A 25,601-nucleotide genomic window follows, 5' to 3' on the forward strand; every position below is an offset into this window, starting at 1 on the left:
AAATGTAGGAGCACACAAAGAAATGTAGGAGCACACAAAGAAATGTAGGAGCACACAAAGAAATGTAGGAGCACACAAAGAAATGTAGGAGCACACAAAGAAATGTAGGAGCACACAAATAAATGTAGGAGCACACAAATAAATGTAGGAGCACACAAATAAATGTAGGAGCACACAAATAAATGTAGGAGCACACAAATAAATGTAGGAGTACACAAATAAATGTAGGAGCACACAAAGAAATGTAGGAGCACACAAAGAAATGTAGGAGCACACAAAGAAATGTAGGAGCACACAAAGAAATGTAGGAGCACACAAATAAATGTAGGAGCACAATGACAAATATTTGAGGTAATAAAGCTAGAGCCCTTAATTCTTCTAGGCGTAATGGTGCTCCTAAATAAACAAATCCAGGTCACACAGAAAAATATTTATGCAAGTAAAATGGTAGCCCTGAGACATGTCCTCGATTTGATTTGATTTGATTTGGACAGAGCTTCCGCCAGAGGTTAGCCAAGAAGAGGAGGGGCCAAAAACACAACACACAGGTTCAGTCAACCTGCCTAATGCTTTGTCATCAACGTACAAATACACCATGTGCAGCCTAGCAGCCATCTTAAGTTATGCTTGGTGTAATAACAACTAGGCCTATTTCATTCATCAAGTCAGACGTGAACAAAGCATTAGGTGGCATTGCTTGAATCTATAGTACACACAAAACACACAGTGACAGTGTTGTTCTTCTCACCCTGGTAATTGTGGAACTCCCTACCTTCTCATCTAAGCGCCACTGTAGCTTAGCAACCTGGACACAGATGGAGGGGGGGTGGGAGGGTGAAAACCGACAGACAGAAAACAAAAAAAAAGACAATGTGTAACTGAATCAAGACAGGTTGCAAAAGACAGTGATATGGGGAAGTCAGTAACCTGGTCCCAGATCTGTTAGTTCTCTTCATGGGCTACGGAATGTAGTGATATGGGGAAGTCAGTAACCTGGTCCCAGATCTGTTAGTTCTCTTGCTAACTCCATTGACACTCAGGCTAGGCAATCAAAGTTTTAAACAATGATATACAGTACCAGTCAAAAGTTTGGACACACCTATTCATTCAAGGAGAGAAACTGCAGTCCATCATTACTTTAAGACATGAAGGTCAGTCAATACGGAAAATGTCAAGAACTCTGAAAGTTTCTTCAAGTGCAGTCGCAAAAACCATCAAGCGCTATGATGAAACTGGCTCTCATGAGGACCGCCACAGTAAAAGAAGACCCAGAGTTCAAATAAATAAAGACATTTTAGGCAAAAACTGGCAGAGGCAACCAAGTTTTTGGCTAAAATGTCCTGGTACTGGGTAAAATTCATAATGCCGTTGACCTTAACAAGGGCCCCAAGGACCAGTGGAAGCACATTACAGTAGGTATGGGGGTTATTTTCTGCTCATGCATTCTCATTTTGATGCCAAACCCACCATTGGTATGCATGGCCAAAGAGCTCCATTTTCATGTCATCCAACAAATGTAAAATGCCTGGAGTTTCCCTAAACGGCATTGGCTCTTGGATTGGAACCTGTGCTTTGGTCAGATGACTTGAAAATAAAAAGCTCTTTGGCCATGCCTGACCAGTGGTGGGTTTGGCGTGAGCAGAACAGAACCCCGTACCTACTGTAAAATATGCTGGTGGATCTTTGATGTTATGGGGCTTTGATGTTACTGGTCCTGGGGCCTTTGTTAAGGTCAACAGCATCATGAACTTTACCCAGTACCAGGACATTTGAGCCCAAAACTGAAACCGTGATATACTGTAATGTTCTGTAGCTTTGTGGACTGGGCCCCCATTGGTAGAAGGATCCTCCATCCATCTACAAATTAAATAATCTATTGCAGATCTTCACTATCAGGGGCCGCATTAGCTTTCAGAAATCTGCATTTTCAAAATGCAGACCATTAAAAAAAATCTCTGTGTTTTAAACCATTTCACCTGCGTTTTACACTGAACAACAATATAAAAGCAACATGTCAAGTGTTGGTCTCATGTTTCATGAGCTGAAATAAAAAGATCCCAGAAATGTTCCATACGCACAAAAAGCTTATTTCTCTCAAAATGTGCACAAATTTGTTTACACCCCCGTTAGTCAGCATTTCCACTTTGCCAAGATAAATGTTCATTTCTCTACCATATGCCACCGCCAACGTCATTTTAGAGAATTTGGCAGTACATCCAACCGGCCTCACAACCGCAGACCATGTAACCACGCCAGCCCAGGACCTCCACATCCGGCTTCTTCACCTGCGGGATCGTCTGAGGGGGCGGGGGGGGAAACTCATTCTGATTGGCTGGGCCTGGCTCCCCAGTGGGTGAGCCTATGCCCTCCCTGGCCCACCAATGGCTGCGCCACTGCCCAGTCATGTGAAATCCATAGATAAGGGCCTAATTAATTCATTTCAATTGACTGATTTCCTCCTATCTCAGTAACTCAGTAAAATCTTTGAAATTGTTACATGTTGCATTTATATTTTTGTTCAGTATATTATATTGAAAGTCAACAGTGGTGTTTTGTGATAAGGGGCGTGCAACTATAGATTTTCGTCACACAAAATACATTGCAACACATTTGGCCGAAAATCATTTTCATCAGATGGCAGACGTGCAACGCCATTTGGCTAGCAGCCACACAATCAAATTAGCTTATAATGAAAAAGCAAGGTATTTTTAGTTTTTTTTAATGATGGATGGCCATCATATTTCTAATGTTTATCATAGAAAGAATGTAGCCAGCTACATTTCCTAATGTTTTGCTTGAAGTTAATCTTGCATTTTAACTTGCTACCGGAGAAAAACTATGCCAGAGGAAAGTACCAGAGAAAAGTAGCCTAAACATCAGTCCGAGTCTGTTTGGTGATCCAACGAGGAGAGCAAAGATATTTAAGTGCAACTGAAGCACGAAATCAGTCCTTTTACATTCATGATTTGGAGCGAATCCTGACTGAAGCCGAGCAGAATTTACAATAAGAAGCATTTTAAATCTGCGTTTACAAAACACAGCAAGATTTTTTTTCTGCATTTTATCTTTCCTTTTCTGTGTGAAAAACAAAGAATCCTGCGTTAATGCGACCAAGAGGCAAAGTCCCGTCTATTTCTATTTTATTATTTGTTGATTTTAAGCCTAACCCTAACCACACTGCTAACCTTATCCCTAACCCTAACCACACTGCTAACCTTATCCCTAACCCTAACCACACTGCTAACCTTATCCCTAACCACACTGCTAACCTTATGCCTAACCCTAACCACACTGCTAACCTTATGCCTAACCCTAAACACACTGCTAACCTTATCCCTAATCCTAAACACACTGCTAACCTTGTCCCTAACCCTAAACACACTGCTAACCTTATCCCTAACCCTAAACACACTGCTAACCTTAACCCTAACCCTAAACACACTGCTAACCTTGTCCCTAACCCTAAACACACTGCTAACCTTATCCCTAACCCTAAACACACTGCTAACCTTAACCCTAACCCTAAACACACTGCTAACCTTGTCCCTAACCCTAAACACACTGCTAACCTTATCCCTAACCACACTGCTAACCGTATCCCTAACCCTAAACACACTGCTAACCTTATGCCTAACCCTAAACACACTGCTAACCTTATCCCTAACCCTAAACACACTGCTAACCTTATCCCTAACCCTAACCAAAAAGCTCATTTTTGTTTTTTTATAATTTTGTACAATATAGACCATTTTGATTTTGCAGCTTGGACTTTATGGTGGGAACACTATGCCTTTCTCTCTCTGGACAGGTGGGGGAAGCCGTAAATTTGGCACCTGTATTCTGGTCAATGTCCAGTCCACCTCTCTGTAACAGTAGCATACTCCTGCTGAGACACACACACACACACACACACACACACACACACAATTGCATTATCATTGTGCTACAGTTTCCACTAAACATTTACATTTACATTTTAGTCATTTAGCAGACGCTCTTATCCAGAGCGACTTACAGTTAGTGAGTGCATACATTTTTTCATACTGGCCCCCTGTGGGAATCGAACCCACAACCCTGGCGTTGCAAACGCCATGCTCTACCAACTGAGCTACATCCCTGCCGGCCATTTCCTCCCCTACCCTGGACGACGCTGGGCCAATTGTGCGCCGCCCCATGGGTCTCCCGGTCGCGGCCGGCTACGACAGAGCCTGGATTCGAACCAGGATCTCTAGTGGCACAGCTAGCACTGCACACTGGCCCGTATTGTCTCATCTCTCTGTGGTGTGTTGTGTTGTGTTGTGTTGGTGTGTTGTGTGTGTTGTGTGTTGTGTGTTGTGTTGTGTTGGTGTGTTGTGTTGGTGTGTTGTGTTGGTGTGTTGTGTTGGTGTGGTGGTGTGTTGTGTTGGTGTGGTGTGTTGTGTGTGTTGTGTTGTGTTGGTGTGTTGTGTTGGTGTGTTGTGTTGGTGTGTTGTGTTGGTGTGTTGGTGTCGTGTGTTGATGTGGTGTGTTGTGTTGTGTTGGTGTGTTGTGTTGGTGTGGTGTGTTGGTGTGGTGTGTTGTGTGTGTTGTGTTGGTGTGTTGTGTGTGTTGTGTTGGTGTGGTGTGTTGTGTGTGTTGTGTTGTGTTGAGTTGGTGTGTTGTGTTGGTGTGTTGTGTTGGTGTGTTGGTGTGGTGTGTTGTGTTGTGTTGGTGTGTTGTGTTGGTGTGTTGTGTTGGTGTGTTGGTGTGGTGGTGTGTTGTGTTGGTGTGTTGGTGTCGTGTGTTGATGTGGTGTGTTGTGTTGTGTTGGTGTGTTGTGTTGGTGTGTTGTGTTGGTGTGGTGTGTTGGTGTGGTGTGTTGTGTGTGTTGTGTTGGTGTGTTGTGTTGGTGTGGTGTGTTGGTGTGGTGTGTTGGTGTGGTGTGTTGTGTGTGTTGTGATGGTGTGTTGTGTTGGTGTGTTGGTGTGGTGTGTGTTGTGTTGGTGTGTTGTGTGTGTTGTGTTGGTGTGTTGTGTTGGTGTGTTGTGTGTGTTGTGTTGTGGTGTGGTGTGTTGGTGTGGTGTGTTGTTGTGTTGGTGTGTTGTGATGGTGTGGTGTGATGTGGTGTGTTGGTGTGTTGTGTTGGTGTGGTGTGATGGTGTGGTGTGTTGGTGTGTTGTGTTGGTGTGGTGTGATGTGATGTGGTGTGTTGGTGTGGTGTGATGGTGTGTTGTGTTGGTGTGGTGTGATGGTGTGGTGTGGTGTGTTGGTGTGGTGTGGTGTGATTTGGTGTGTTGTGTTGGTGTGTTGTGTTGGTGTGGTGTGGTGTGTTGGTGTGGTGTGGTGGTGTGTGGTGTGGTGTGATGGTGTGGTGTGATGTGGTGTGTTGGTATGGTGTGATGGTGTGTTGTGTTGGTGTGGTGTGGTGTGGTGGTGTGTGGTGTGATGTGGTGTGATGGTGTGTTGTGTTGGTGTGGTGTGATGGTGTGTGGTGTGATGTGGTGTGTTGGTGGGTTGTGTTGGTGTGGTGTGATGGTGTGGTGTGATGGTGTGGTGTGTTGGTGTGTTGTGATGGTGTGTTGTGTTGGTGTGGTGTGATGGTGTGTGTTGGTGTGTAGTGTGATGTGGTGTGTTGGTGTGTTGTGATGGTGTGGTGTGGTGTGATGGTGTGTTGTGTGTGTTGTGATGGTGTGTTGGTGTGTTGTGATGGTGTGTTGTGTTGGTGTGTTGTGATGGTGTGTAGTGTGATGTGGTGTGTTGGTGTGGTGTGTTGTGTGTGTTGTGATGGTGTGTTGGTGTGTTGTGATGGTGTGGTGTGATGGTGTGGTGTGGTGTGATGGTGTGTTGTGTGTGTTGTGATGGTGTGTTTGTGTGTTTGTGTGTTGTGATGGTGTGTTGTGTTGGTGTGTTGTGATGGTGTGTAGTGTGATGTGGTGTGTTGGTGTGGTGTGTTGTGTGTGTTGTGATGGTGTGTTGTGATGGTGTGTTGTGTTGGTGTGTTGGTGTGTTGTGTTGGTGTGTTGTGATGGTGTGGTGTGATGGTGTGGTGTGATGGTGTGTTGTGTTGGTGTGGTGTGATGGTGTGGTGTGGTGTGATGTGTTGGTGTGGTGTGATGGTGTGTTGTGTTGGTGTGGTGTGATGGTGTGATGTGGTGTGTTGGTGTGTTGTGATGGTGTGGTGTGTTGGTGTGGTGTGATGGTGTGATGTGGTGTGATGGTGTGTTGTGTTGGTGTGGTGTGATGGTGTGTAGTGTGATGTGGTGTGTTGGTGTGTTGTGATGGTGTGGTGTGTTGGTGTGGTGTGGTGTGATGGTGTGTTGTGTTGGTGTGGTGTGATGGTGTGATGTGGTGTGTTGGTGTGTTGTGATGGTGTGTTGTGTTGGTGTGGTGTGATGGTGTGTAGTGTGATGTGGTGTGATGGTGTGGTGTGTTGGTGTGAGAGTCTCTACCGCCATCTCTCTGTGTGTTACACCACAACCAGCACAGACTGCAGTTAGGCAACTGTACCTATCAGATTACTAAGGAACTTTCCAAACAGCCACCTTGCCGGTATCTCGTGGGTATTTGCGTGTTACACCATAGACAGCGCAGACAGTCGGCATCAGATTACAGCAGAAAGAAACTTTTAAAAAACAGCCCCACTGCTGGCATGCTTACCAGACAGACTATTGGAAGAACAACAGTAAGATCACAGAAACCACGAATCGTTCACATGCAAACTACTCCAAATAATTTTCATGAGAGCGGGCTATTCCAACACAGAAACGGTTTCAAATGCACATCCCTGACTACAACAGGGTTAATATCGACTAGACCAGCAATAATGGAGAACGACTGGACTAGGTTAAAGCTCCAAGGACAAAGTCATAGCAGTTTCCGGAAGAAAAATGGCCTTGTTCCTATGACAACGTCTGTAAATATTCATCTAAAAGAACAATAAATAGCCTTGATTCTTCAACCCCTGATGGAAAAAAAGCATCCTCCAGCACACTGCTGGGCTGCGTCCAACTGACAGCACTTTTGAACAGAGCCTATGGACCCTGTTTACACGAATAGGGATGCTGACTTACAGTAGGCCTACAGTGTCTCTGTGTCTCTGTGTCTCTGACTGAAGGACTGGCTAAAAAAGAACGACTATTTCAGTCCAGATCCAGATCGTGAGGTTGTCTCTTTACTACTGGAACCTGGAACACAGCGAGGTTGTCTCTTTACTACTGGAACACAGTGAGGTTGTCTCTTTACTACTGGAACCTGGAACACAGCGAGGTTGTCTCTTTACTACTGGAACCTGGAACACAGTGAGGTTGTCTCTTTACTACTGGAACCTGGAACACAGCGAGGTTGTCTCTTTACTACTGGAACACAGTGAGGTTGTCTCTTTACTACTGGAACCTGGAACACAGCGAGGTTGTCTCTTTACTACTGGAACACAGTGAGGTTGTCTCTTTACTACTGGAACCTGGAACACAGCGAGGTTGTCTCTTTACTACTGGAACCTGGAACACAGTGAGGTTGTCTCTTTACTACTGGAACCTGGAACACAGTGAGGTTGTCTCTTTACTACTGGAACCTGGAACACAGTGAGGTTGTCTCTTTACTACTGGAACACAGTGAGGTTGTCTCTTTACTACTGGAACACAGTGAGGTTGTCTCTTTACTACTGGAACACAGTGAGGTTGTCTCTTTACTACTGGAACACAGCGAGGTTGTCTCTTTACTACTGGAACACAGTGAGGTTGTCTCTTTACTACTGGAACACAGTGAGGTTGTCTCTTTACTACTGGAACACAGCGAGGTTGTCTCTTTACTACTGGAACACTGAGGTTGTCTCTTTACTACTGGAACACAGTGAGGTTGTCTCTTTACTACTGGAACACAGTGAGGTTGTCTCTTTACTACTGGAACCTGGAACACAGCGAGGTTGTCTCTTTACTACTGGAACACAGTGAGGTTGTCTCTTTACTACTGGAACACAGTGAGGTTGTCTCTTTACTACTGGAACACAGTGAGGTTGTCTCTTTACTACTGGAACACAGTGAGGTTGTCTCTTTACTACTGGAACACAGTGAGGTTGTCTCTTTACTACTGGAACACAGTGAGGTTGTCTCTTTACTACTGGAACCTGGAACACAGTGAGGTTGTCTCTTTACTACTGGAACCTGGAACACAGCGAGGTTGTCTCTTTACTACTGGAACCTGGAACACAGTGAGGTTGTCTCTTTACTACTGAACCTGGAACACAGTGAGGTTGTCTCTTTACTACTGGAACACAGTGAGGTTGTCTCTTTACTACTGAACCTGGAACACAGTGAGGTTGTCTCTTTACTACTGGAACACAGCGAGGTTGTCTCTTTACTACTGGAACCTGGAACACAGTGAGGTTGTCTCTTTACTACTGGAACCTGGAACACAGTGAGGTTGTCTCTTTACTACTGGAACCTGGAACACAGTGAGGTTGTCTCTTTACTACTGGAACCTGGAACACAGTGAGGTTGTCTCTTTACTACTGGAACCTGGAACACAGTGAGGTTGTCTCTTTACTACTGGAACACAGCGAGGTTGTCTCTTTACTACTGGAACACAGTGAGGTTGTCTCTTTACTACTGGAACACAGTGAGGTTGTCTCTTTACTACTGGAACACAGCGAGGTTGTCTCTTTACTACTGGAACCTGGAACACAGCGAGGTTGTCTCTTTACTACTGGAACACAGTGAGGTTGTCTCTTTACTACTGGAACCTGGAACACAGCGAGGTTGTCTCTTTACTACTGGAACACAGCGAGGTTGTCTCTTTACTACTGGAACCTGGAACACAGTGAGGTTGTCTCTTTACTACTGGAACACAGCGAGGTTGTCTCTTTACTACTGGAACACAGTGAGGTTGTCTCTTTACTACTGGAACACAGTGAGGTTGTCTCTTTACTACTGGAACACAGCGAGGTTGTCTCTTTACTACTGGAACCTGGAACACAGCGAGGTTGTCTCTTTACTACTGGAACCTGGAACACAGTGAGGTTGTCTCTTTACAACTGGAACACAGCGAGGTTGTCTCTTTACTACTGGAACCTGGAACACAGCGAGGTTGTCTCTTTACTACTGGAACCTGGAACACAGCGAGGTTGTCTCTTTACTACTGGAACACAGTGAGGTTGTCTCTTTACTACTGGAACACAGTGAGGTTGTCTCTTTACTACTGGAACACAGCGAGGTTGTCTCTTTACTACTGGAACCTGGAACACAGTGAGGTTGTCTCTTTACTACTGGAACACAGCGAGGTTGTCTCTTTACTACTGGAACCTGGAACACAGTGAGGTTGTTTCTTTACTACTGGAACACAGTGAGGTTGTCTCTTTACTACTGGAACCTGGAACACAGTGAGGTTGTCTCTTTACTACTGGAACACAGTGAGGTTGTCTCTTTACTACTGGAACACAGTGAGGTTGTCTCTTTACTACTGGAACACAGTGAGGTTGTCTCTTTACTACTGGAACACAGTGAGGTTGTCTCTTTACTACTGGAACACAGTGAGGTTGTCTCTTTACTACTTAACCTGGAACACAGTGAGGTTGTCTCTTTACTACTGGAACACAGTGAGGTTGTCTCTTTACTACTGGAACACAGTGAGGTTGTCTCTTTACTACTGGAACACAGTGAGGTTGTCTCTTTACTACTGGAACCTGGAACACAGTGAGGTTGTCTCTTTACTACTGGAACCTGGAACACAGTGAGGTTGTCTCTTTACTACTGGAACCTGGAACACAGTGAGGTTGTCTCTTTACTACTGGAACACAGTGAGGTTGTCTCTTTACTACTGGAACACAGTGAGGTTGTCTCTTTACTACTGGAACCTGGAACACAGTGAGGTTGTCTCTTTACTACTGGAACCTGGAACACAGTGAGGTTGTCTCTTTACTACTGGAACACAGTGAGGTTGTCTCTTTACTACTGGAACACAGCGAGGTTGTCTCTTTACTACTGGAACCTGGAACACAGTGAGGTTGTCTCTTTACTACTGGAACCTGGAACACAGCGAGGTTGTCTCTTTACTACTGGAACACAGTGAGGTTGTCTCTTTACTACTGGAACACAGTGAGGTTGTCTCTTTACTACTGGAACACAGCGAGGTTGTCTCTTTACTACTGGAACACAGCGAGGTTGTCTCTTTACTACTGGAACCTGGAACACAGTGAGGTTGTCTCTTTACTACTGGAACCTGGAACACAGTGAGGTTGTCTCTTTACTACTGGAACCTGGAACACAGTGAGGTTGTCTCTTTACTACTGGAACACAGTGAGGTTGTCTCTTTACTACTGGAACACAGCGAGGTTGTCTCTTTACTACTGGAACACAGCGAGGTTGTCTCTTTACTACTGGAACACAGCGAGGTTGTCTCTTTACTACTGGAACACAGTGAGGTTGTCTCTTTACTACTGGAACACAGTGAGGTTGTCTCTTTAATACTGGAACCTGGAACACAGCGAGGTTGTCTCTTTACTACTGGAACCTGGAACACAGTGAGGTTGTCTCTTTACTACTGGAACACAGTGAGGTTGTCTCTTTACTACTGGAACACAGCGAGGTTGTCTCTTTACTACTGGAACACAGTGAGGTTGTCTCTTTACTACTGGAACACAGTGAGGTTGTCTCTTTACTACTGGAACCTGGAACACAGCGAGGTTGGCAAACACCAGCCTGTTAACTGCCTTAAACCTACGCTCCCTCCCTCCCTCCCTCCCTCCCTCCAGGATCTGCAGTCCCCATTAACCTTGGTTGTGTTTGCTCAACAAGGTGTGCTTTAGGGGCGAACTGTTACACACTGACAACCATCACACCTCATTCCACTGACTTAATCTCTAATCTAGAACAGTAAGGCTACATACCTAAGATCGTATCAACATGTTTGCGTTCTGCAGAGCTATAAGTCTATAGTTTACAGCCTTAAAAAGTATCACACCATATGGAAGACTGGTTTTAACCAGAGGGACCACCTTCTAAACTAGTCACTACAACAACAAAATAAAGATATCTTCCCACGTTACACATAGCCTGTCAAGGTATGATTACACTGTTTGCATGCAAATCAACGGTTTCCTTACATTATCAGATTCAAAAGGATCCTCAAGTCCAACCTTATTCCTGAAGGGACACTTACCACACTGTTAACTTTGTTAGGCAATACCTCCCGAACAGGTTCTCTCATACACCCACAGAGATAAAACAAACACATAAATACAATTTGATTTGATAAAACAAACCACCTAGCTGAAGCCCCTTAATAGCTACCTGTTAATGGAACTACACTACCGGTCAAAAGTTTGGACACACCTACTCATTCCAGGGTTTTTCTTTATTTTTTACATTGCAGAACATTTCTAAAAACCTGTTTTCGTTTTGTCATTTTGAGGTGTTGTGTGTAGATTGACGAGGGGGGAAAAATGCGATTTAATCCATTTTTAGAATAAGGCTGTAACGTAAACAAAAATGTGGAAAAAAGTCAAGGGGTCTGAATACTTTCCAAATGCACTGTACATATGAGAATGTGGCTCGCATCACATCTATCCTGAGTGCCAGTATATTTGTGCTGCCTGACAAATGACAGCAATGGAGTAGGCAAGAGCTCAAACAGATCTGGGACCAGCCTACAGCACTCCTGTGGTAAGACATGAAAGAGCCGGTAAGTCAGGTAGAGGGGTGTTTTGGGGGGGGTGTGTGACTCACCTGTTCAAGGCTGTCGTCCTCCGCCAGCGTCCCTGTGTCTCCGTTCCTGTTGATAGAGATCTCCATAGTGGCCGCTTTACTCAGCATACTATCTGTCCTACTGACCTAGACCTGAGAGAGGGAGAGGGGAGGGGAGAGAGGGGGAGGAGGGGAGAAGGGATGGGATGGGAGAGAGAGAGAGAGAGAGAGAAAGGGAGGGGATAGAGAGTAGAGAGAAAAAGGAGAGGGAGAGATAGTGGGAAGACAGAATATGAGAGAGAGACGGAGGCAAGATGAAGAAATTGAAATGATGAGAGAGGAGAGAGAGAGAGGAGAGAAAGAGAGGAGAGAGAGAGGAGAGAAAGGAGAGAAAGATAGGAGAGAGAGAGAGGAGAGAAAGAGAGGAGAGAGAGAGGAGAGAAAGATAGGAGAGAAAGATAGGAGAGAGAGAGAGTAAAAACATGGAATTAGTCAAATACAGAACACAATAACCACAGGCAGACTATTATGCGGTCTATGTAGGGCCCTAAATGTGTTTTCAAAGAGCATGTCTCACTCTCAGCATATGTGACTCGTTTCAGGAAACTAGGCGTATGTCGCACGTCACTACTTCACAGGAGAGCCATTTGAACGTAAACATTTATTATTTTTTTTAATCAAAATGCATTTCTTTTGGCAGAAATGCCTTCTGGAACATGTGAACTTTCATGGGCCTTAATACCAAACTTGTATGCCATCTGTAAATACGAATACAATTGTTAAAATTACGAGCCTAGTTGGTTTAGCCACAGAAACATACTATTTGTATCTCAGAGCCATTTGCTTTGCTAGTTATAGCCTAATGTTAGCTAGCTAACATTGAACCTGGTTGGTTAGCTACCTGCAGATTCATGCAGGGTAGTAACGTCATGGGTTGGGATTATGGTTCATTGTTTAGCCAGCTAGCTACATGTCTTGACAAAAGACTCCACTATGCAAGTAACTATTTCAACATAATGTTAATGATGTCACTGCAACAACTGTTGATAGACGTAGCTGGTCAATTCGCTCTGGTTCAGAGCACTCTCGTCTGAGTGTGCCAGAGCGCAGAATAACTGTCGAATTTACAAACGCTCAACATCCGTTGAATATGGCCGGTGTCAGTAAACATTGGCAAAAAAGCGTAAATTGTTCCCAGCAGCACAGTTGCAGTCACCAACGCTCTGGATTACATAAAAACAGCCTAACCAGCTCTGCTAGGGCGAGTAAAATGGTCAGAGTGAGATGTTCTCTCGTTTGTGTCTGGAAGTAGCTAGCAAGCTAGCCAACGTTAGCCAGTTAGCTTGGGTGATTGACTGCTGTTGTTAGGACAGAACGCTCGGATCAACCCTTAAAGAGATGGGTGGGGCTAAAGCTTAAGAGGGTGTGAATGCGGCTAAATGGGTGCAGACAAAGAAGAGCTCTCCAGTGGGTGTACCAAAACAAGGGCCATTTTCTCAAAAGTGAGGTTACAGAATTACTTTCCCATTGTTCCTCAACTGTAGTGTATGATATACAGTTTTCTAGCTCGGAGTCTCTACTTTTATCCAATATAAAAAACACAATTTCAAATGTTTCTACATCGGACCGAATCGAGCCAGTCGGTCACATATGAAACAAGGCCTTGTGTGTGTGTGTGTGTATATATATATAAAGGTCAGTGTACTGACAATGAGACCGCCTGTTCAAGTGGCCAACCATTAATTCAGCTGTATTAGGAGGCTACGTTAAAATTAGTATCTGTTACCGTTGCCGGCTATTGGCCGTAAAAAATAAATAAAAGCTGATAAATTAAAATTGTTCCTGGCCAAATTGACCGGAAGAAACAAAACAACGGTTGGCAGACTATCAGCGTGTCACCCACCACTTTACAATGTGAGCTGGAAGCTGGAAGCTGCATTTTGAAAACATACTTAATTGTTTGAAACCCGAATGTTTTACTTCATATTATGAGGAATGTCTTACCTTGCTTGAAAATCCGACCATGGAAAGGTGGAGACAATTATTTTATAAAATCTTCTTAGGGGGTGTGTGTGAGTTTCAAGTTTGGGGGAGCATACCATTTATCCTAGCATTTCTACCGATCTGCGTGTCAGTTCTGATTTTCATATGTGCATTTTCGTGGAACAGTTTCATTTCAATAATAACGTTGTTAGTTTCTCAAAATCAATTTCACGGCTATCTTCATCACACTCCTTCCTCTTCGTCTCAACATTTTCAAATTATTCTCAAGACACTTTATCTTCACACATATTTGAGATGATTTTCACTGACAGCCCAACTCAATAATCAATTAGGCCTTTTGCCACTCACGCTGACTATGAAAGACTTCCTCATATGCCATCTCTCTCCTGTTCTATTGGTTTTCATATAAACTTTCCGTCGTTGTCCAGAAGCCGAACGCACAATCCTAGTTATATTAGCAACCCCTCCTAGTTGTTGCATCTTTAGATTCACCCTTTTTCTAAGTCTCTAAAAGGAGATTTTAATCTCTGTCATGTTTTCCCTTTTTCCCATGAATTGCAGCTTGGCAAATGTTTGAAAATGACGTTTTATTGGCTGCTTCATTACAGGAGTTGCATGTTTTGTTAAGATACATTTGTATCATATAAATGTGATTTCTGTCATTCGGAGGACCGAATGACAGAACTCAGCAGACACACACACACACCACTCAGCAGACACACACACACACACACCACTCAGCAGACACACACACAACCCCTCAGCAGACACACACACACACACACACCACTCAGCTGACACACACACACACACACACACACACACACACACACACACACACACACACACACCACTCAGCAGACACACACACACACACACCACTCAGCAGACACACACACACACACACACACACACACCAGTCAGCAGACACACACACCACTCAGCAGACACACACACACACACACCACTCAGCAGACACACACACACACCACTCAGCAGACACACACACACACACACACACACACACACACACACCACTCAGCAGACACACACACACACACCACTCAGCAGACACACACACACACACACACACACACACACACACACACACCACTCAGCAGACACACACACACACACACACACACACACCACCACATTTAATTAGCCTACTGAGTGCTAACACACATACAACTCAACTAACGCTAATTCATTCTCTATTACTGAATGCTGATGAGATGATGTGGTATGTAGACCACAGTGGAGATGACTGTGTGTGTGTGTGTGTGTGTGTGTGTGTGTGTGTGTGTGTGTGTGTGTGTGTGTGTGTGTGTGTGTGTGTGTGTGTGGTTTGCTCAGGTTAATAAGGGTGAGGAGGTTAGAGGGCTAACTGAAGGGCTGTGGCGGTCATGACATTTTATCAGCCAGTGATTGTCATTCAAATAACTGCTGGCCTCAGTAATTGACAGTTAATAAACAAACACATTTAGCATCTCTGGCTTCCACGCATAGCCTACAAGCCGTTGATGTGGACCTTTGGAACATCTACATTCTAAAAAGTCTAATGAATCAATTTATTCCATTATTTATTTTAGGCGGGTCTAAAGAAACATTATGATATGAATTATTATTATTTTTAATTCAGAAGATCAGAATAGCATACTCTGAGTTGTCCTTATGTTAGGCCCTGATCTGGCTATGCCATATGGCTGTGGGCTACACTAGTTCATTTAGCAGACAAGATTTGCTTAGAATTCCATGGCATTATTTTATAGTATGAAGAATACAATTAAAAAAAGCCGAATAAAATAGAAAGGATATTTTCTCCAAACGATTTGAGGGAGTGCGCACAATGCGGCTATTCTGTGTTGAGCGGTTAACAAAGAAACAGGTCCTCCTATATGCTTAATTTAAAAGAAGTGAAAACCTGAAAAAAAAAAACTCTGAAACCTAGATGAAAAAACAGGAAACAAATAAAGAATGCAGAGGCTGATGACTGTTGAAAATCGCTAACATAATAACACCCTTTTTGAGATTGGAAGGAACAAATAAAACCTTTGCGCAAACAATACATGTTAATATGATATTGCCAAGTTAAAATGCAATTATTTGTGTTTGGAGGGTAGATCATTATAGGCTATTGGCTCCTTGCTCAGCCTGCAAATTAAAGATAAAACCATCCGATATGTCTCGGTCTCTCTCCTGGCTGTGTAGGACTAGGGCAGTACACCAACCTTCCTTGACCATGTCTCTGTCGGTCTCTCTCCTGGCTGTGTAGGACTACGGCAGTACACCAACCTCTCTGTCGGTCTCTCTCCTGGCTGTGTAGGACTAGGGCAGTACACCAACCGACAGAGACATAGTCAGAGACATAGTCAAGGAAGGTTGGTGGACTGCCCTAGTCCTACACAGCCAGGAGAGAGAGGAGTTATTAACCCAGTCAGATATAGTGTAGTGGTAAGAGGAGTTATTAACCCAGTCAGATATAGTGTAGTGGTAAGAGGAGTTATTAACCCAGTCAGATATAGTGTAGTGGTAAGAGGAGTTATTAACCCAGTCAGATATAGTGTAGTGGTAAGAGGAGTTATTAACCCAGTCAGATATAGTGTAATGGTAAGAGGAGTTATTAACCCAGTCAGATATAGTGTAGTGGTAAGAGGAGTTATTAACCAGTCAGATATAGTGTAGTGGTAAGAGGAGTTATTAACCCAGTCAGATATAGTGGTAAGAGGAGTTATTAACCCAGTCAGATATAGTGGTAAGAGGAGTTATTAACCCAGTCAGATATAGTGTAGTGGTAAGAGGGGTTATTTACCCAGTCAGATATAGTGTAGTGGCAAGAGGAGTTATTAACCAGTCAGATATAGTGTAGTGGTAAGAGGAGTTATTAACCCAGTCAGATATAGTGTAGTGGTAAGAGGAGTTATTAACCAGTCAGATATAGTGTAGTGGTAAGAGGAGTTATTAACCCAGTCAGATATAGTGTAGTGGTAAGAGAGGAGTTATTAACCAGTCAGATATAGTGTAGTGGTAAGAGGAGTTATTAACCCAGTCAGATATAGTGTAGTGGTAAGAGGAGTTATTAACCCAGTCAGATATAGTGTAGTGGTAAGAGGAGTTATTAACCCAGTCAGATATAGTGTAGTGGTAAGAGGAGTTATTAACCCAGTCAGATATAGTGTAGTGGTGAGAGGAGTTATTAACCCAGTCAGATATAGTGTAGTGGTAAGAGGAGTTATTAACCAGTCAGATATAGTGTAGTGGTAAGAGGAGTTATTAACCCAGTCAGATATAGTGTAGTGGTAAGAGGAGTTATTAACCCAGTCAGATATAGTGTAGTGGTAAGAGGAGTTATTAACCAGTCAGATATAGTGTAGTGGTAAGAGGAGTTATTAACCAGTCAGATATAGTGTAGTGGTAAGAGGAGTTATTAACCCAGTCAGATATAGTGTAGTGGTAAGAGGAGTTATTAACCCAGTCAGATATAGTGTAGTGGTAAGAGGAGTTATTAACCAGTCAGATATAGTGTAGTGGTGAGAGTTATTAACCCAGTCAGATATAGTGTAGTGGTAAGAGGAGTTATTAACCCAGTCAGATATAGTGTAGTGGTAAGAGGAGTTATTAACCCAGTCAGATATAGTGTAGTGGTAAGAGGAGTTATTAACCCAGTCAGATATAGTGTAGTGGTAAGAGGAGTTATTAACCCAGTCAGATATAGTGTAGTGGTAAGAGGAGTTATTAACCCAGTCAGATATAGTGTAGTGGTAAGAGGAGTTATTAACCAGTCAGATATAGTGTAGTGGTAAGAGGAGTTATTAACCCAGTCAGATATAGTGGTAAGAGGAGTTATTAACCCAGTCAGATATAGTGGTAAGAGGAGTTATTAACCCAGTCAGATATAGTGTAGTGGTAAGAGGAGTTATTAACCAGTCAGATATAGTGTAGTGGTAAGAGGAGTTATTAACCAGTCAGATATAGTGTAGTGGTAAGAGGAGTTATTAACCCAGTCAGATATAGTGTAGTGGTAAGAGGAGTTATTAACCCAGCATATAGACTGCTGGTAATGTTACCATGGCTACGTTCAGTAGGGCCACGTTCAGCAGGCTACTGGTAATGTTACCATGGCTACGTTCAGTAGGCTACTGGTAATGTTACCATGGCTACATTCAGTAGGCTACTGGTAAAGTTACCATGGCTATCTTCAGTAGGCTACTGGTAAAGTTACCATGGCTACGTTCAGTAGGCTACTGGTAATGTTACCATGGCTACGTTCAGTAGGCTACTGGTAATGTTACCAAGGCTACGTTCAGTAGGCTACTGGTAAAGTTACCATGGCTACGTTCAGTAGGCTACGGGTAATGTTACCATGGCTACGTTCAGTAGGCTACTGGTAATGTTACCATGGCTACGTTCAGTAGGCTACTGGTAATGTTACCATGGCCACGTTCAGTTGAAAAACGTTCTTGAATGTTGCAGATAGAAATTATTCCTTAATTAATATGAATGTTTTTTCTACATAGAAATATGCTATCTGAAGGTTCCAAAACGTTGCGTCCTGCTGAACGCGCCCCAGGTAGTTAGCTATCGCTAGCTAATGAGGTAACATTCCTGAACAAGGTGTAGCCTAAACAAATGGTTAACGGTCCAGTCTGCAAGTAGCCTCGTCTTAAAACAGCCCGCGATATGCTTTATGAATGGAAAATGCGGCCTACCAATGAAAGATTGAAATAAATCAAATGTAGCGCCGGTATTACAGGTCATGTCTTTTGAACGGTAGCCTAAGGGCTAGAATCAAGCCGTTTTTCTCTGAGGAAGACAGGGCGACTTGGCTACGTCGGCTCCAGAACCTGGACATTAAATGCGGTGGGAAAAGTGGGAGGGTTGAGAGAGACTCCCTCTCCTTGCAGTGTAGGCCTAGGGCGGGACACCAAGCCCTGGCCTGGACACTAATTACACAGCCTGGTTTATGACTCAACTAATGGCTAAAAAGAAAGAAAGAAAAAACTACTCAAAGACTGCAGTCAGTTAAGTCAGTGGACATATTGAGGAGTGGTTGTTTTCCCTATTTAGTCATAGCCTCATTTCTGTCGGTCGGTTGGTTGGTTGGTTGGTTGGTTGGTTGGTTGCAGCCTGTGTGGTAATTTTAGTTGGAGGGCATAGGCCAAATAAGGTTATTACGCATTACAATGTAAGATATTAATGTAAGGACACACACACACACACAGATGTATTTACTGTAGCAGACAGACAGAGACAGATAGGCAGACAGAGAGCTGCTGGTAAAAAAAAAGCAACGTGGCGATATGGCCATGATCCATCCACTGATCCACACCAGGGGTCTATTCATTAGTAGGACACCGTTGCAAAACGTTTGCTTCTGTTTGGTTTCTAGTGAATACAGCCCAGGCCTGCCTGACTACAGTCGTGGTCAAAAGTTTTGAGAATGACACAAATACTAATTTTCACAAAGTCTGCTGCCTCAGTTTTGATGATGGCAATTTGCATATACTCCAGAATGTCATGAAAAGTGATCCGATGAATTGCAATTAATTGCAAAGTCCCTCTTTGCCATGAAAATGAACTTAATCCCAAAAATACATTTCCACTGCATTTCAGCCCTGCCACAAAAGGACCAGCTGCCATCATGTCAGTGATTCTCTTGTTAACACAGGTGAGAATGTTGACGAGGACAAGGCTGGAGATCACTCTGTCATGCTGATTGAGTTAGAATAACAGACTGGAAGCTTTAAAAGGAGGGTGGTGCTTGAAATCATTGTTCTTCCTCTGTTAACCATGGTTACCTGCAAGGAAACACGTGCCGTCATCATTGCTTTGCACAAAAAGGGCTTCACAGGCAAGGATATTGCTGCTAGTAAGATTGCACCTAAATCAACCATTTATCGGATCATCAATAACTTCAAGGAGAGAGGTTCAATTGTTGTGAAGAAGGCGTCAGGGCGCCCAAGAAAGTCCAGCAAGTGCCAGGACCATCTCCTAAAGTTGATTCAGCTGCGGGATCAGGGCACCGCCAGTGCAGAGCTTGCTCAGGAATGGCAGCAGGCAGGTGTGAGTGCATCTGCACGCACAGTGAGGCGAAGACTTTTGGAGGATGGCCTGGTGTCAAGAAGGGCAGCAAAGAAGCCACTTCTCTCCAGGAAAAACATCAGGGACAGACTGATATTCTGCAAAAGGTAAAGGGACTGGACTGCTGAGGACTGGGGTAAACTCATTTTCTCTGATGAATCCCCTTTCTGATTGTTTGGTGCATCCGGAAAAAAGCTTGTCCGGAGAAGACAAGGTGAGCGCTACCATCAGTCCTGTGTCATGCCAACAGTAAAGCATCCTGAGACCATTCATGTGTGGGGTTGCTTCTCAGCCAAGGGAGTGGGCTCACTCACAATTTTGCCTAAGAACACAGCCTTTTCCAGCATGATGGAGCACCTTGCCATAAGGCAAAAGTGATAACTAAGTGGCTCGGGGAACAAAACATCAAAATGTTGGGTCCATGGCCAGGAAACTCCCCACACCTTAATCCCATTGAGAACTTGTGGTCGATCCTCAAGAGGCGGCTGGACAAACAAAAACCCACAAATTCTGACAAACTCCAAGCATTGATTATGCAAGAATGGGCTGCCATCAGTCAGGATGTGGCCCAGAAGTTAATTGACAGCATGCCAGGGCGGATTGCAGAGGTCTTGAAAAAGAAGGGTCAACACTGCAAATATTGACTCTTTGCATAAACTTAATGTAATTGTCAATAAAAGCCTTTGACACTTATTGAATGCTTGTAATTATACTTCAGTATACCATAGTAACATCTGACAAAAATATCTCATAACACTGAAGCAGCAGACTTTGTGAAGACCAATACTTGTGTCATTCTCAAAACTTTTGACCACGACTGTACATTTGCATACATTTGTATGTCTAGTAGAATCATTTATAAAAAAACGAACAAAACCTTTTCTGATCTGTTCAAATGGAACCCACAAAAAGTCCTACTGACAGTGGAATAAAATTGGCAGAAACCATTAGGGCTATACAAAAGAGAGATGGAGAGAGGGTGAGGGAGAAAGAGTGAAGGGGGGGGGGGGAGAGAAGGAGACAGAAGAGTGGTTCTCTACAGACAACAGAATAGATAGCCTAGTTGTGTCCTTTCAGCAAGGCCGCGTCTGTCCTGTCACCATGACAACTGCTAGGATGGCTCTCAGAAGGACTGATGTGCAGCTGATAAACTCAATTACAATAATAAAAACACTCGCTATTCCAAAGTGCATGAGATTACCATCAATGGTGGGACAGAAAAACGATTGAATAGCCTTGAAGTCTTTAACAGACGGGGGGGGGCATATGTAGTTATACGGTTTGAGCTTTTAAAAAAAAAGTTGTTACTGACTTAAGATCAGCTTGTCTTTAAAGCACAGAGCAGTTTGGAACCATCACTGTCACTGTAACTGACTTCAGATCACCTTGTCTTTAAAGCACAGAGCAGTTTGGAACCATCACTGTCACTGTAACTGACTTCAGATCACCTTGTCTTTAAAAGAGGCAATCTGCAGTTGCTGCATCTATTTTTGGACTTAGAAATGAACGATATGTACCCACTGATTCTTGAAGAATATCACTTATAAATTCCTCATGAGCTTAGTTCAACTGTCGTTCCCCATCAGAACCCCAAATAGGAACTTGTTTTACTCCAATCTTTGTAAACAATGTAAACAAACAGTGTATAGCCTCAACACATTGTTAATACTATAAACGTTGATATCATGGATGGTCAGTCCTTGAATCCATTGCTCTGTCTATGAATTTGAGAGTGGTTACATTTCTTCAGCCCCGTCGCTCAGCTTTTTTACAGAAACGGGCTGGGTTTGGCGCTTTGTTATTGTTTCAACTGCTGATTGCCACTTGAAGAAAACCACTTGTGATTAGGAGAGATGAGGTACCACAAACAAATATTTTGTACCCCATTGATTAGATAGGCTACACCTACAGTGAGGGAAAAAAGTATTTGATCCCCTGCTGATTTTGTACGTTTGCCAACTGTTTGGAGGAGGAGGAATGCTGCCTATGACCCCAAGAACACCATCCCCACCGTCAAACATGGAGGTCGAAACATTATGCTTTGGGGGTGTTTTTCTGATAAGGGGACAGGACAAATTCACCGCATCAAAGGGACGATGGACGGGGCCATGTACCGTCAAATCTTGGGTGAGAACCTCCTTCCCTCAGCCAGGGCATTGAAAATGGGTCGTGGATGGGTATTCCAGCATGACAATGACCCAAAACACACGGCCAAGGCAACAAAGGACTGGCTCAAGAAGAAGCACATTAAGGTCCTGGAGTGGCCTAGCCAGTCTCCAGACCTTAATTCCATAGAAAATCTGTGGAGGAAGCTGAAGGTTCGAGTTGCCAAACGTCAGCCTCGAAACCTTAATGACTTGGAGAAGATCTGCAAAGAGGAGTGGGACAAAATCCCTCCTGAGATGTGTGCAAACCTGGTGGCCAACTACAAGAAACGTCTGACCTCTGTGATTGCCAACAAGGGTTTTGCCACCAAGTACTAAGTCATGTTTTGAAGAGGGGTCAAATACTTATTTCCCTCATTAAAATGCAAATCAATTTATAACATTTTTTACATGCGTTTTTCTGGATTTTGTTGTTGTTATTCTGTCTCTTACTGTTCAAATAAACCTACCATTAAAATTATAGACTGATAATTTCTTTGTCAGTGGGCAAACATACAAAATCAGCAGGGGATCAAATACTTTTTTCCCTCACTGTAGGCATCATGGCAGTGCATCACGAGCACAATGGAACAATCAAATCATTTGGTAGCTACAGATAACTGCAGAAATAAAGCAAACAGCAACATAAATTGTCTTAATAGGGCGTTGTGCCACCACGAGCCAGAACAGCTTCAATGTGTCTTGGCATAGATTCTGCAAGTGTCTGGAACTCTATTGGAGGGATGCGACACCATTCTTCCACAAGAAATTCCATCATGTGGTGTTTTGTTGATGGTGGTGGAAAACGCTGTCTCATACACCGCTCCAGAATCTCCCATAAGTGTTCAATTGGGTTGAGATCTGGTGACAGACTCTTTCAAAGTCACTGAGATCTCTTCTTCTAGCCATGGTAGTCAAAATAATAATACTTTTTTTTTCTTTTCATACATGACCCTAAGCATGATGGGACGTTAATTGCTTAATTAACTCAGGAAACACACCTGTCTGGAAGCACCTGCTTTCAATATACTTTATCATTTACTCAAGTGTTTGCTTTATTTTGTCAGTTACCTGTAGCTAGTAATGCAGGGCTCAACATTAAGGCTTGTCCTCTTGTCTGGAACAATTTTTTATAAATGTTTTATAGTAGGACAAGAAAATTACATTTAATTTGTCTGAATGGACAAGTAAAAAAAACTAACAAATAAATCACAATAATTACTCTGATCAGAATTGGATCTCTTTTCCATGTACACAAATAAAAAAAAAGCCTACAGGTCAAAGTGTAGGTGATATGCATAATGACTACAGCTTCGTGTCCAAACCCATGCGCCAGAAAATGTAGCCAAACTTTAATGGGACTTTTAATTGCATATACATAGGCTACAGTGGCTTGCGAAAGTATTCACCCCCCTTGGCATTTTTCCTATTTTGTTGCCTTACAACCTGGAATTAAAATTGTTTTTTGGGGGATTGTATCATTTGATTTACACAACATGCCTACCACTTTGAAGTTGCAAAATATATATTTTTGTGTGAAGCAAACAAGAAATAAGACAAAAAAACTTGAGCGTGCAAAACTATTCACCCCCCACAAAGTCAATACTTTGTAGAGCCACCTTTTGCAGCAATTACAGCTGCAAGTCTATTGGGGTATGTCTCTATAAGCTTGGCATATCTAGCCACTGGGATTTTTGCCCATTCTTCAAGGCAAAACTGCTCCATCTCCTTCAAGTTGGATGGGTTCCGCTGGTGTACAGCAATCTTTAAGTCATACCACAGATTCTCAATTGGATTGAGTTCTGGGCTTTGACTAGGCCATTCCAAGACATTTAAACGTTTCCCCTTAAACCACTTGAGTGTTGCTTTAGCAGTATGCTTAGGGTCATTGTCCTGCTGGAAGGTGAACCTCCATCCCAGTCTCAAATCTCTGGAAGACTGAAACAGGTTTCCCTCAAGAATTTCCCTGTATTTAGCACCATCTATCATTCCTTCAATTCTGACCAGTTTCCCAGTCCCTGCCGATGAAAAACATCCCACAGCATAATGCTGCCACCACCATGCTTCACTGTGGGGATGATGTTCTCGGGGTGATGAGAGGTGTTGGATTTGCACCAGACATAGCGTTTTCCTTGATGGCCAAAAAGCTTTTAGTCTCATCTCAACAGAGTTTTGGTGGGCGGCCCTCTCTTGGCAGGTTTGTTGTGGTGCCATATTCTTTCCATTTTTTAAATAATGGATTTAATGGTGTTTCGTGGGATGTTCAAAGTTTCAGATATTTTTTTTGAACCCAACCCTGATCTGTGCTTCTCCACAACTTTGTCCCTGACCTGTTTGGAGAGCTCGTTGGTCTTCATGGTGCCGCTTGCTTGGTGGTGCCCCTTGCTTAGTGGTGTTGCAAACTCTGGGGCCTTTCAGAACAGGTGTATATATACTGAGATCATGTGACACTTAGATTGCACACAGGTGGACTTTATTTATCTAATTATGTGACTTCTGAAGGTAATTGGTTGCACCAGATCTTATTTAGGGGCTTCATAGCAAAGGGGGTGAATACATATGCATGCACCACTTTTCCGTTATTTATTTTTAGAATTTTCTGAAACAAGTTATTTTTTTCATTTCACTTCACCAATTTGGACTATTTTGTGAATGTCCATTACATGAAATCTAAATAAATATCCATTTAAATTACAGGCTGTAATGCAACAAAATAGGAAAAACGCCAAGGGAGATGAATACGTTTGCAAAACAATGTAGACACTAGTCATGTTTGACAAATATAATGAAGGATAATTAACGTTAACGTCTAAAGGCTTGATTCTGTCAACGAGACACGGTTTGTTCAGATCAAAATGGTCACAAGAGCGGAGAGTGAAGGACAGTGCCTGTTGCGCACCGCACATCACCCACCTTGAATCAGAGGAGGCAGTCAGCATTTTCAAACTATTTAACCATAACGGTTTACAACCTGGACGTTTTATGTAATTTTAAGAAGCATGTCTTACCTTGTTTCAAAGTAGCCTAGCCAAAATACAACCGGAATTATTCTATAAAAACACTTAATATGCCATTGAAAATGTCACATGAAACCGCTCGCACGTGCGGTGTGCTTTTGATAACAGTGTTTTCCCGCTAATTACATTTTGGAACATTCACGAACAGCCTACAGCCATGTGCGCATTAAGCTCATAATATGAAGAAATCAAACTTTATTAACATTTTAAGCGAAACGGTCTGATCTGTTGCATCAGCCTCATACTGGAGGTGTCATAATACCCATAAAACCTAGTCGGTCAAACAGGGAAATCTTTCCAATCATTTTTCCACCATTTATATTTCCCATTGGGGATTTTAGAAACACTTAAAATAAGGGCTGTCTTTCGTGTAAATCTCTTTACGACAAGGTGACTTTTATCAATATATTCGCCTGTATTTACCCCCCAAAAATGAAATGCTAATGTGGCTATCATAAACAACTACAAATGCCATGATGATCTCGACGAGACTGCCGAATCGAGGCAAAGGTAAGAATCTCTGGATTAACTATCTGTTAGCTTAATGTAGTAATGAATAAATTGGCTAAATCTTTTTAAATTCTGTGTACTGTTTTGTGCAAGTTTGAAAAGGTGTCAGCTAGAGACCTGCAAGACAGGGATTTGTAGTCTTGCATGATGTCTACGTTGATGCTAATTAGCATTTTAGAATCTGAGAGTAAATAGAGCCCAATATATTGATA

General features: G+C 43.0%; 1 long non-coding RNA gene across 1 annotated transcript in view; it reads right to left on the bottom strand.

Annotated features, from left to right (window-relative positions):
- Positions 1-747: 747 nt before the first annotated feature.
- LOC311115005 overlaps positions 748-25,601 on the bottom strand; it is a 29,293-nt gene continuing 4,439 nt past the window's right edge. Inside the window, exons 2-3 of the long non-coding RNA XR_014611185.1 lie at positions 11,676-11,786; positions 748-805 (exon numbers count right to left, since the gene is read on the bottom strand). This is a non-coding gene — a long non-coding RNA (uncharacterized lncRNA). The remainder of the gene's footprint in view (positions 806-11,675; positions 11,787-25,601) is intronic.

Source organism: Coregonus lavaretus (assembly GCF_964263955.1).
Source record: "Coregonus lavaretus genome assembly, contig: HAP1_SCAFFOLD_5479, whole genome shotgun sequence".
Lineage (NCBI taxonomy): Eukaryota > Metazoa > Chordata > Actinopteri > Salmoniformes > Salmonidae > Coregonus > Coregonus lavaretus.